This window comes from Pinus tabuliformis, chromosome 8, assembly GCF_031772625.1.
Source record: "Pinus tabuliformis cultivar Carrire ecotype Pingquan chromosome 8, CPIR1, whole genome shotgun sequence".
In the NCBI taxonomy this organism is placed as follows: Eukaryota; Viridiplantae; Streptophyta; class Pinopsida; order Pinales; family Pinaceae; genus Pinus; species Pinus tabuliformis.
In genome coordinates, this window is record NC_142294.1 from 155,832,246 (window position 1) to 155,847,277 (window position 15,032).

Here is a 15,032-nt window from a genome sequence, read left to right on the forward strand (position 1 = left end):
TCTCACAGGCTCCAAAATTGCAAAATACAAGAACATTTTATTCACTACCTTGTTGATGTTTGTTACAATATCTACAATCAAAGACATTCTTTCTTTTTTTTATAAGTAGTTCTTTCTCGCTCTTTTTTAGAAATTCTTAATAAAACATTTTTTCTTTATACAAGTGAAAATAGTGAATCAAATGCACATTATGCAATATGAAAATTTAATTGCATAACAAATTATGCTAGACCATGGCGTCATTTTGTTAATAGGATCATAATGTCTCAGTTCCACAACAACATAATGTAACTCCAAAAAAATTATTGTACGATATTATATATATTCCCATATTTTGATTTCCTTTATTGTAATACTAACTTGAATTCTCATTTGTTATAAGTTATAAAGTTATGTTGTGTTAAAAAAAATAAAAGAGGTACATGTGTGTCAATTTCTTAATTTTTGTATATGTTCAATGAAACATTTTGTGTTGAAAGAAGCCTCTACAGGAGAATTGAGACATATGTGTTCTCTTTTTTATCCCATGTATCAAATCCTCTTGAAAAGAAAAATCGTATTGCACGAGTATTTTTCATGTTGTATTCCTTTATTTATTAGCTTTCTTATACACAAATTTCCTTTTTATAAGCTAAATAGTGTTCTATTACAGTTATATACAATTGAAAATTTATGGTCTAATGAATTAACAAGGCTTGCATCTCATTTCTATTTTCTATTTTTTTGTTTCCTCTTACAACACATTTCAACTCACAAGAATTGCAAATCTACCTATAATTTAAGGACATTGTGGTTTTCATGATGCTAGGTGCTTCAAATATGATACCCAATAATTTTTTGTCTACTTTTTCCCAGGCATGAATGGTGGTGAGTGTGTGTAGTTTCTGTAGCCACTTGTTCTTTCTTTGCAATCAATTTTGATTCTTATGAATGCCAGGGTATGTTAGTTGTTTTCAAACTTTGGATTGTGATGATGAATATTTAGTGAATGATGAAGGATATATGTAGTGTCTGTAGTGAATCATTCATTTTTTATGAGACAATACCATTGTTATGAATAATAAATATAGTAGTTCTTTTGAACATTGGCCTCTTAAGATAAATATTTGATAAACCTATATAATCACTAATACTTAGACGTTATGATAGGTTTTACTCTCTCACTAGAATAACAATTTTCTATCAACATTCTCTTAGCTATTTTGTGTATTTATTATTTAACATATGCAATTTACTACTCTAGATATATTGTAAGAAAGACATTCAAGAGTTTTTGTGATGATCTTTGAGTCATTGGTGACATGGATGTTTATTTTTTATCTCTCATGTGACTCCAAGCTCCATGCTTTGGTTGTAACAACAACCAATTGGTATCATTAACACAAATATGATTAACCTTTTATGCTTGGACTTAACCACTTCAAAAATATTAAAAACCTCTTGAATGGTTGAGCCAACTTCCTTTATTCCTTCATCTATTAAGGATACTAGGAATCTGTGCAATGTTAATTCAATTTCTGTTAGCCTCCAATTTGAGGTTGAAGGTGTTATCTCTACCCATGCAAGAATAAAGAAAGGTATGTTAGATGAGCATGTCAAAATAGAGTTACAGAGTGTAATAGAGAATGTGGCAAAAGTTTCTCTTCGGCCACCTCTTCTTCCTACTCCAACATTATCAATGAATCAATGGGATCAAGTCAATGATGATGTAAAACACAAGGAACACACTTCAAATGATAGGATCACTGACTGAGAAGAAGAGGATAAATTTATGAATGAAGAGGTGTGCCTTTTTTAGCGACCTCCTACCTATTCTTTAACATTCTTAGGAAGTTTTAGCAGATGCACTTTGAGTTACATTGAGCTAACATTTGATGTGTTTAAGATGCTAATGTTATGCACCAAATAATGATGACCCAATTAGTGATGCAGTCATTGTTGAAGTTGAAGCTAGTCTCCATGGATTGTAAGTTTTAATATTTCAATATCAATATGATAATTAATTCCATCATAAGTTATTGTCCTTATAATTTCTTCATTTTTATTATAAATACTTCTTTTATCATATCCTTTTGTAAATAGATAATAAGGAATGATGACCTTGAAAAATTGCAAGAGCTAGGTTCTGGAACTTTTGGAGCAGTATACCCTGACAAATAAAACACATCGAATGTTGCAATTAAACAGATAGGAAATAGTTTCTCTACTGGAATATCATCTTAGCAAGATCGCTTTGTCAGATCCTTAATCCAAAGTTATCAATATGTATGGTTTAACATTTCTTTCTTGTCAGTTGTTTGTTGTTATGATTTGCATAACATTCTATTGCATAAGTCCACAAAGAACTAATTTTTGGAGTGAATCTTTCTTGCTTTCAAAACTCCACCATCCAAATATTTTGGTTTTCTATAGTGTCGTCCTCGATGGACTTGGTGAAGCCTTAGGAACTCTAACAGAATATATGGTGAATGAATCTCTCAAACAACTTTTGCATTGAAAGGATAGGTATCAATTATGTTGTTAAGAGTATTTGTTCTTCCTATTCCAAAAAGTGCTAAAGAGGTAGAGAATTATTTGATTATTAAATAGTTTACAACTCACATTGTTATTTGCAGGACAATTGATCACTGCAAAAGGGTCATAATCACAACATATACTACTTTTAAAATGGAATATTTACATAACAAAAATGTTGTGCACTTCGATATGAAATGTGAAAATCTGCAAGTTAGCAACAATGATCCTCAACATCCTATATGCAAGGTACATTGATACTCTTTTCAGTAAACAATATACTCTATCCTTTGATTTCCATTGTTCCTTATATATTTTTAATGATTAGTTTCACCTATTAAACAAATTTCCTAGTACAAAAGGCCTCCAATCCTATCTTGATTGCATCTTGTTCAATGCGAAATAGTTATATATTTTGGCTCATTTAGTTAAAGAACTTAAAACTATTTAAGGTCAATAGTGAAACAGTTTGAGTGGCTTAGTTAATTAAATATGTTACTAGGTGTAGAGGGTTTGTTCAAGCTTGCCTGAAATTGCATACCTATGATTTACACTTGGCTTGTTTCTTCAATTGAATTTTAATCCACTGGCTTCCTTATGCGTACTAACTTGGTATCCAAAAGTTTCAACACTTGGCTTGTCTAAAATCAAACATAAGACTTTATTCAATTGTGACTAAACCCACCTTGTTTTTGATTACCCATTAAATTTTGATTTAGATGTTGTGGAGGACGCCATTGGACGTGATGGCTCAGCTAAATGAAAATAATTTTTGTTAGAAAATTATATATTACAGAGAAATGAAACACATAAAATATTGCAGAAATATAAACACAGAAAACACATAAAACAAGAGAGACACAGATATACATGGTTCACCTAGTTTGGGCTACGTCCACGGAGAAACAGCTAGTCCTTCCTTTTATATTATCCAGCAAACTGAAGAGATACAACCTACAATAGATTTGTCGTATTTCCCTCTTCGCTCTCAATCTCCTCTCTATTCCTCACTCGGAATACAAATCTACATAGATGAAATACAATTCCCTCATATATAGTGAGGGGTTGCCTTCTAGGGCACAAAACCCTAAATTAAACATAACTTCTACTGTTAGATCTCCACCTAATGAATGGCCAAGATTAACTACGAAATTACAACATTTTACAAGGAAATTTTACATCTATTTTTAGGTTCACAGCTGCTCCCCTGGATCCCCCCTGCAGCGAATATTTTATGGGCGAACTGGGGTCCAATGTGGTGATACCTTTGAATATAGAAGATAATCAGGCTCCACACATAACAATTTTCCTGTAGATAACATCAAAGCGAAGCTTTATCATTTCAAATGTGTCAGCCCCACAAAGGTGATTTCTCTATGTATAGGAAATCTTGCTCTAATATTTTAGCCCAACTTGTCTAACTAAATTCTCAATGAATTTGATTAATGTTTGTGGCATGTTGGAGCATATTTTTCCTAGGATTTTTTTGTTTGTTTATGATCAATTTAAATAAGAAAATGTTTTTAAATTCTTCATTGTTTTTTGAACATGTCAACTACTGTAATTCCATGATTGTGCATTCGGTAGGAACTTTTCCATGAAATTGGAATCTATTGTTTTTGGTGTTGATAATGAAATCTCCTTAAGGCCAAAACTAGGCTCAAGTCCCAAACCTGCATGCTTATAATTTCTCCTATGTTAAAATGCAGACCTCCTTTTGTGGTATTTGTAACTTTCCAAAATAATGATATATATAACAACATTTCAAAATATCTCATTAATTGAATTCATATCATCTCAAGTCCAACAATGTTTGGCTATTGGTCATACATGTCCATTAAACCCAAAAAGACTTGCAGACACAAATGCTTTTAGAGTAGTTTGTAATAGACAAATTCATTCATGTTGTGGGGTATTGGTTCCCTGGTGGTTATTCATCCACCAAGGTTCCACTCTTGCATTGATCTGCTTCATCGAAAGGTTAAGACAGAGTGAAAATGTTGGGAAATTTTATTGGAATAACTACCCCCTAAACTAGGCATATAAGGCAAATGTAGTTCTCTATTTTCATTGCAGCCCCTCAATCCCAAATGAAGTTGACTATTGATAATTTTCATATTTCATTGAATATTACATTATTGATTCTCCTGTACTGTCAATTTTTACCAACACTAGTGTCTCCTTTAACCCCTTCCAAATTTGGCGGTTTGATTTTTTTGTAATGATCTCATGATTCAAAATGGACTTAAGAAATCAAGTATTTGGATGAGTCTTGAAAGAAATAAGTGAGTGAACATAAAATTCAACATACATAAAAATACAATGAGAACCATTTTTTTACTATAAACATTCTTTAGTGTTCTAGTTGTCAACATGATGACCCTCGAAACACAAAAATGTAGATTGGTGGATTCATATTCAAATAATATTCTAAATCATATAGGAATTTATATATGATGGATTTATAATTATATTTTCATTCAAATATGGTCCACAATGGAGAAAAACATTTTTGGATCGATTTTTAGATTCATATATGTGGAATATGAGTGTGTGTGTGTGTTTATGATCTATAATTTGATTTAGATATATGGTATAATACAAGAAACTCTATAGGAAAATTTTAGTACAAAAAAATTCAGTAATATATATCTCACCAATATAAAAAATTGAAAATTCTTCAAAATTTTAGAAAATTAAACAAATATAATCTAAAAATTAAAAATTAAATAACACTGACTATTCCTTGAAACTTAAAAACAAGTTCTGACATTACTAACATGTCAAATGTATGTCAAATGATATATGTAACACCCTCCTCTCACATCTACCCAAGTAACTAGCCAACTGAGTTAAACATGTGACGAGAGGATATTATGATTGGATTCAGCCTCCTAATTGACCCTAATGAAGTGGAATTGATGGAAACAAAACATACAGATCTTCCACATCAGCTAAGGACTCTCAAGAACCATCCCAACCACTCAGGTAACTAGCCCCTAGGTTCCACTGATGTTTTTGACCACTAAACCTTTGGATGCTCGCATGCTATGGGCCTAAAAGTGTCTAGGAGGCTCTGGACACTTTCATGACAAGGCATGCCAGTGTCCAAGGACTATTTTTCCCATTGTTATGCAAGCATCCCCGGGATTTGAGCCACTTTTTCAAGCCCATAGCCTAGATCACTGCCCAGAGTTGAATGACACCTTCAGAAAAAAAAAGATAAGATCGAAACAATGATGCAAATGTATATACTTGAACAAACCCTTAATCAGACCCATACTAGCCATGACAGACATTTTGTCAAATATATCACAAATATGTAATCTATAGGTATAAACAACATATTTAAGCATAGGGGTCTCATACTTATCTGAGAATCACTATGAAGCATTGCTCCCTTATATCATTTGCTGTATTATCATCTATTTGGTCATAAATACATTGTTCATTCATTTACAAGTAAAAACATAATGAGAGACATACATAGCGACTGTCATAAAACATATACATAACCAACATAATGGCAACAGAAATACCAAGGAAATCACAACCATATGGTCCACATATAAACCAGTATAATACTCATAGAAATACAAGGAGAAATAACCTCATATTTATGATGTAAAATACAAACCGAGGATGGGACTACCACATTCCACCTGACCATAGAATGGCTGAGAAAAATCTCTCTTCATCCATTCACCCCCATGCTATATTCCAAGCATGAATGTGGGACTCAAACCGAAAGAACCAACCATGGCATCCCGAAGCTAAACCACCTCACCCTCATCAATAGAAACTAGGCTTTACCATAGTCCATCCAAAATGACACCTCAAATCCATTCATTTTACCTTTCCTGATTACTTTTCTCATGATTTTACGTTCCAACATCCCTTTAGACAAATGGACCCAACCAATCTAACTAGTTGTCATACACTGGCCTTTAGCTTCCCTTATACATGCATTGAGCTTCATCCATACCTTACATCACCTATTGAATTTCATTCAGCTCTCCCCAAGCTCCACTAACTTTCCTCTTTCCCAACCAATTCCCAAGACTCAAAACTTAAAAGACGAGAACAAGAAACAAACAAGAAGAAAACCATGAAAACCAATAACAATACGTCACGAGGAAAAAAGTGGCCAGGACTTGCACAAGACATAAAAAAACTGCAAATGGAGCTCAAGAAATCACAAAATACCAAAAGAATAAGACTAACAATAGATACCATGACTCAACCCCATGATTCCCAAGGAAAGATCAACCTGACCCTTCTTCAAGATTCCATGGCAACCTCTCTTGCCATGCAACTCCCTACATCACACTATCATAAACACATAATTGTCAATGTATAAATAAACATAAAAGTACACCAGTTACCTTATCTTGTTGTGCTAAGCACGCTATCTTGTAGTTGAACACATATGTACCATGTCTCAAGGGACTCCAATTCCCTTGACATATCTAGCTATAACTAGACACCAGTTGTTATACTTGTCAAATATATGTTCATGAATCTAGAACATACCCACATAATTTCAGATGAGATCATGATCCAGGTGGATATTTGTGGCCACCTGCTAAGTCCACTTGGACCCCCACCATTGTTTGTTTCAGCTTTTCAGTTTCTTTAATTGTAGCACAGTTTACTATTTTTAGTAGTTTTCGAGTCCTGAACTTCTGGAGCCATTTTGAGGCCCTAAATGACATTTTTTGGGAAAACTGGGAGCAACATGGGTCCATGGACTAATGTTGCTCTTCCCAAAGTTGTAGTTCTCAAATAGATCTTTCTAACGAGATACTGTGCACGTAAAATGGGAGATCGTATGCCAAAGTTATGACCCCCAGAAATTGATGTGCCAATTTACCCAAACGGGGCCCACAGTTTGGCATTTCATCTTCTAGGGTTAGGTTTTTGGATGTTTAGGGTTTTCCATTGTTTCTCAACAATAAATAGGCCTTCGAGCCTCATTGTAACACAGTTCAGAGGCATGTAGTTGCCACATCTCTTCTCAAAGATAAGCTACCATTGCCCTAGCTGGTTTATTTCCATTGTTGTTCGTAATCATATTTAGTATTTTACATTAATGAAATGAAGTATTATTTCCACTGCATCTTTGTGTTTATGGTTATATCTGTAATTTTTTGCGTTCCTGTTTAAATCTGGATCAGTGGTATCAGAGCGATTTGATTTTTTCTCTATTTTTATTTGCATGTCCCCAATGAGGTCGGGATATAAGGGGTTAGGGCTTGAACTGGTCCAACCTTTGCAAGACCAGACTTGCAAATTTCGACGGCCTCCCATGGAAAATGAAAATAAAGACGAGGGGGTAGGAGATCCTATCAAAATCTTGCTCGAAGAAACCCTCGAGCGACAAAGGAACGCGATGATGGATAACTTTGCCCAGATCCTTCAATGGCTACCTAGGGGTGACGCATCGGCTTCCAACAACTACTCTGGAAATGCCACACCACTTAAGGTACAATTTAATTTTGAAATCCCCATATTCAAGGGTTAGATAGATGTAGATGTCGTCGATATATGGTTCAATCTGCTAGAGGGTTATTTTTATGTTCATGATTTTTCCAGTCGGGAATAGATTATTTTTGCTCTTCTCAAAGCAGCCCCCCACATCAAGGACTGGTGGGAAACCTATTACGAGTAGAAGGATGAAAGTACAGGCTCACTATATTCAGCTGCACCCACTTGGGATTCATTCCGAGATGCCATCAAGGAGCAATACTACCTGTCGGAAGCCATGAGGATCAATACATAAAGTGGACCATGCTGCAGTAGGGAAGGGACCAAGACGTGTCAAAGTTTACCAATATTTTCCATACCCTTTGCACAAAGTTGGGTATCAAGGATTCGAAGCAGTGTTTGGTACTCAAATACCGTAGCTACCTGCACAAGTACATCCAGGAAGAAATATAATAACTGAACATACCCTCGTTCGGCACGGCATATTGATATGCTGTTAAGGTCGAGCAAAAGTTTAAACAGAAAAAGCGAGACTTTGGATCTGCGAATCCGAAGCAAGGGAAAGGTGCCCCCAAACTGCAGAATAAAGGACAAAGCCAAGGTGGGGCAGCCCAAGACAACCAGCCAAAGCTGCAAGAAAAGAACAGCGCTGTGAAGCTAAAAAGGACACAGGAAAGTGGTGTCAGTTCCATAAGAGCTCCACTCACAAAACAAGTGAGTGTCAAGCCAAGCAGTCACTGGTGGCCGAGCTAAAGGTTTCAAAATCAGATGCATGTTCCAACTCTAAGTCAAAACCCAACAAGGGGAATGACAAAGGAAAGCCGATTATCGATGTAGAGCCCAATGCCACCGTTGCCACCATGAAGATCCAGAAGGAGGAACCCGAAGATCCAGAGGAGGAGGATCATCTCTTCCACTCCCAGAAGTGGGTAAAGGGCTCCCCGCTACAGTTCATTGTCGACAGCGGGAGCCAAAAGAAACTCATTTCGGCAGAGGTCATGAAGTGGCTAGGCTTACCCGCCACAACACATCCACAACCGTACACCATCACGTGGCTTCACCAAGAATGGGATCTTTGCATGAGCCAGTAGTGTCGCCTTGCATACAACATCAAGCCCTTCATGGATGAGGTATTGTGTGACATTGCTCCCCTTGAAGTGTGTGAAGTATTATTAGGACAACCATACTTGTGGAAGCAACATGTTGTGTATGAATCAAGGCCCTGTGTTGTTATTATTACTTTTGGAAATAAGTTGTATAGGATACTGAAGGTAGCACTGCCTACTGCCATTTCTTTGATTATTGCAAAACAATGCAGTAAGCTTGTTTCCAAAACCGAGAAATTTGTTTTCCTGATGATATGCCCTCAAGGAAAAAGGAATACGGTGGCCACGACCTCCAGACAAAGCCCCTCTGCACAACAACTATATATGGACAAGGTCATAGAGGAGTACGAGGACATCTTCACCTTCCCCGTAGGGGTTCCTCTGCACTGTCGGGTCAAGCACTCCATCGATTTAACCCCAGGTGCACCGCTACCCAATGGACCAATCTATCGGTGCTACGTTCTGGAGAATGATGAAATCAAGAGGAAGATTCAATAGCTGCTGCAGAAAGGTCACATCCATCCGAGTTCATCACCCTGTGGGAGCCCGATCATGTTGGTACAGAAGAAGGATGGGACTTGGAGACTCTGTATTGACTATTGGGCACTGAATAAGATCATTTTCCGTAATATGTACCTGATCCCACAAATTGATGACCTCTTGGACCAACTGAAGGGGGAAAAATATTTTAGTAAGATCGATTTGAAGTCAGGATATAACCAGGTACCAATCGAACCCTCCGATGTGTGGATGGCTGCCTTCAAAGCCAAGGAGGGCCTTTTCAAATGGTTGGTTATGCCTTACGGATTGACAAATGATCCTACAACCTTCATGAGGCTAATGGATGACATCTTGTGGCCATTCACCAACTCATTTGTAGTGGTATACTTGGATGACATCTTGATCTTCAGCCAGAGTTAGGAGGATCATGTCCACCACATCAAAGAGGTTCTCCAAACACTGCGGAAACACAAGTTATGTGCCAATTTGGAGAAATACACTTTTGGCATGACCCAGGTTCAGTATCTGGGATACATTATTGATGAAAAGGAGGTGAGTGTGGATCTAGCAAAGATCCAAGTCATTTGAGATTGGCCATCTCCAACAACTCTGACAGAGCTCCACAACTTTCTAGGTCTTGCCAACTTCTACCGCAGGTTCATGTTGGGATTTTCTCATATCACTTGGTCCTTGAGTCAAGTCACCAAGGGAGGAGAGAAAGAAAAATTCTTTTGGTCTGAATCTCAATAGAAGGCATTCAAAGAGTTGAAAGTTCACCTCTACATGGCACGAGTGCTCACATTCCCAAACTTGCAACAACCATTTGAGGTCAATACAGATGCTTCTGACTATGCTATTGGGGTAGTCCTTACTCAACACGGGAATCCAGTGGCATATCACAAAGAGACACTTTTAGACACAGTCCAAAAGTATCCCACTTATGACAAAGAGATGTATTCCATTGTGCAGGTCTGTCGATAATGGAAGCATTACATTTTGGGGAAGGAAAAGGTCATCCACACACACCACCACCCCCTGCAATTCATACAGACCAAAAAGAAATTTCAAAATGATCGCCATCAAAAGTCGTCCACATACCTGGAAGAGTTCCATTTGAATATCAAGTATAAGAAGGGTAGCACCCATAATGTTGCAGATTTCCTCAGTCGACCACCGATCATGGCACTAACCACTGTGCTCAACTCTTGTGGGCATGAGACTTTTGATTGGCCACTTCTCTACAAAAGTGACCCAGAATTTAGCCACACATACTAGGCACTCTTCGAGGGTCAGCATGTTCTAGATTTTCACCTCCAGGATGCCCTGTTATGCCACCTGGGTCACCTTTGTGTTCTTTCAAGTGAGCATGCCAAGATGATTTGGGAAGCACACTACAATTAGGCTGTTGGACATTTCGGGGTCGAGAAAATGGTGGCAGTACTGCAGAATTATTTCTATTGGCCGAATATTCGACAGGATGTCAGGAAGTAAATCATATCATGCATTCCATGCACCATTGCCAAACCGACCATCAAGAAGCAAGGCCTCTATACCTTGTTGCCTACCCCTAGTCAACCTTGGGAATCCATCTCCATGGATTACATGTCAGGCCTTCCTTCCACTAAGTATGGAAACGACTGCGTTTTTGTGGTCATCGACAAGTTCTTGAAGATGGCCATTATGGCTTCCTGCAAGAAGAATATCACAGCAGAAGTCACTGCTAAAATCTTCTTTCAACGAGTGTGGGTACACTTTGGAATCCCACAGTCTATCCTCTTAGATCAAGACAATAGGTTCCTTAGTAAATTTTGGTCTAGTCTCTGGTTGATGCTCGATACCAAACTCACTAAGTCCACAACCTTCCATCCTCAAATTGATGGCCAGCCAGAGGTTGTCAACGGGATGATCGTACACATTCTGCGCATGTACAAGTCAAAGCATCCAAACACATGGGAAGAGAGCCTCCCCTATGTTTATCTCAGCTAAAACTGGGCTCTCCACAGCTCGACTGGCCACAACCCTTTTGAGGTGGGCTTGGGATTCCAGCCACTATGTCCCATTGATATGGCCATGCCATTTGCAGCTACTCACGCACATTCAGCTCATGTCTAGTGCCAAACAAATAAGGCAAACAACGTCATTGAACACATCCAACATATTTTCCAATAGTTCCATGACATTTTGGAGAAATCAAATCCCAAGTAGAAGCAGCGACATGATCAACATCAGGTGCCACACAAGTTTCAGGTGGGTGACAAAGTCTAGTTGAATTTGCAAAAGGAACGCCTTATAGGAGCCTACCGGAAATTCAGGCCACTCTGATATGGTCCTTACACCATTACCAACGCTATGGGAGACAATTCATTTGAGCTCAGCATTCCCCCATTACTTGGCCTGCACCCAGTGTTAAATGTGGCTACCTTCAGCCATACTTTCCACCATTACAAGACACATCCGACATTGCAAAACAATTCACACCTACAGAGTTAAATCCAAATTGCATGGAACAAGCTGCAACTGATCGAATCATGGACACATGGATCAAGCACACTCGCCAGCAGAATATCCAACTGTATTGAGTTGTCAAAACAGGTGAACTCCTTCACCAAGGCAAGGCTCACCAGGGACCAAGTTCAACAGAGGTTTCCTCATCTCATGGAGGAACTCAATGCAATGTGGAACATTGCTTCCTAAGGGGGGAGGAATGATCCAGGTGGATATTGGTGGCCACCTACCAAGTCCACTTGGACCCCCACCATTGTTTGTTTTAGCTTTTCGGTTTCCTTAATTGTAGCACAATTTACTAGTTTTAGCAATTTTTCGGGTCCTGAACTTTCGGAGTTGTTTTGAGGCCCTAAACGATGTTTTTTGGGAAAATGGGAGTAACATGGGTCCACAAGCCATTTTTGCTCTTCCCAAAGTTGTAGTTCTCAGATAGATATTTCTAACGAGATATTGTTCACGTCAAACAGAGATCGTATGCCAAAGTTACGACCCCGGGAAGTTGATGTACCAATCTACCCAAACGGGGCCCACAGTTTGGTGTTTCATCTTCTAGGGTTAGTTTTTTGGATGTTTAAGGTTTTCCATTGTTTCTCAACAATAAATAGGCCTTCAAGCCTCATTGTAACACAGTTCAAAGGCATGTAGCCACCACATCTCTTCTCAGAGATAAGCTACCATCACCCTAGCTAGTTTATTTCCAATGTTGTTTGTAAGCATATTTCAATATTTTACATTAATGAAATGAAGTATTATTTCTACCGCATATTTGTGTTTATGGTTATCTCTATAATTTGTTGCATTCCTATTTAAATCTGGATCAAATCAGGACTAAGAAGACTTCCTATATTCAAAGCACTCATTCATTTTTAATTAGGGTTTCCAAACATAGCCAAAGGAATTATTGCCCAATTCCTTTCTTTTACCATTTACCTTGTTGCAATCAAGTCTTACTGTGTACTGCCACATCACACAACTACTAGTTATGTAATAAAATTAAATATTACCTTTTCATGCTAATACCGAGCATGTTACCCTACAATTAGACATAATGCTACCACTATCACCTACTTACACTCAAGTACATATCAATTGTCTCAACACATATGTGTTAGTGCAATCATCTTAAAACAAGATCGTTCATTTAGACAATATTACAGACACATACCCATATCATGTGATTAATGAAACATTCAGACAACATATCGGTGACATAATAGACACCAACACTCAAGCACCAATTAAATGACATAATCAAACATTCAAGCACAAAGTAGATGACATAAGCAAGCCCATACCTTAATGTGTCTCAGGGGAGTCTATCTTATCTGCACAATCAATCTAGATTAGCACAATATAACTTCACAACTTACCATCTCAAACATAAGTAAAGTCATGATATCCATAACAATAACTAGCTAACATGTTCACATTGTAAGCTCATAAACAATTATAATTCATACATAATAATCACACTCGCACAGCCAGTCTAGATTAGTATGACATAATATCACAACATGTTAGCTCATACCTAAATTTCATAACCCTAACCATTTTCATAGACCAACCCAAGTTACCATGATACATATAACATCAAGATATTAGTTGCAATAACCCTAATCATCAACTTAACTAACATATAATAACTAAAACTTAACATATAATATGCTCATCAGCAACATATAACCTAAACATCAATTTAATCTCATATAACAACAACAAGTTGACTTATAACATACTCATCAACAGCATATAACATAATCATCAAGATAATTATCATATAAAAACAACAAGTTAACCTATGATATACTCATCAACAACATATAACATAATCATCAAGTTATCTAACATAAAACAAAAATAATAATGCGTACAACCACAGGTTACTATCATTCATGACTATCTGACACATGTGCATATGACTACAGTAATCAACTAGCATCTATCATGTATGTAACCATAACATCAATAGAATGAAAGGCATACACATAACCATAATTCATATAACAATCTTTGACCTACATACTTTCATACCCACCATACAACTTGTAGGACGACACCGTCTTTCCTCGAGGTCCAATATTGCAACTTCACTTTAATGATCTACATCTCCTGCTTTATCTCAACCAACTCATTAGCATCATAACATACAAATCACATCATGATGACCTAATTCCATGCAATGACTTCAAACTGTATGTTTGACCTACCATACATGCATAACCATAACCATGAAAATGCATGCATAACAACATATAGACACTGACATACATAACAAAATGCATATACAACCATACACTCATGACGACACATCCTGCAACAACACTATGAACCTTCACATGGAGACGTCACTACAGCCATATCAACACCATGAAAATGCAACAATCACATGGACTACATTCATAAGGAACACATGTGTAAATGAAATGAATGCATGACCAACACACCACCCATCAAGTCCAAGGGGTGAACTATGCTCTGATCCCACTCTGTAACACCCTCTTCCCAGATCTACTCAATTAATCGGCCAACCGGGGTAAACATGTGATGAGAAGCTACTATGATTGGATTCAACCTTTTATGTGACCTTAAGGAAGTGGAATCGATAGAAACACAATATACCAACCTTCCACATTAGATACAGGACTTCCAGGAACCCTCCCATCTACTCAGGTAGCTAGCCCCTGGGTCCCATTGAGGTTTTTGACCACTTGACCTCTGGACACTCCCATGCTATGGCCCGAAATCATCTAGGAGGCTCTAGACACTCTCATGAAAAGGAATGTTACCGTCTAGGAACTATTTTTCCCAGCATTGTGCCAGCGTCCTTGGGATTTCAGCCATTTTTTCAGACCCAGAGCCCAATTCACTACCTAGAATTAAATGACACCTTAAGAATAGAAAGATAACAAGGACACAATG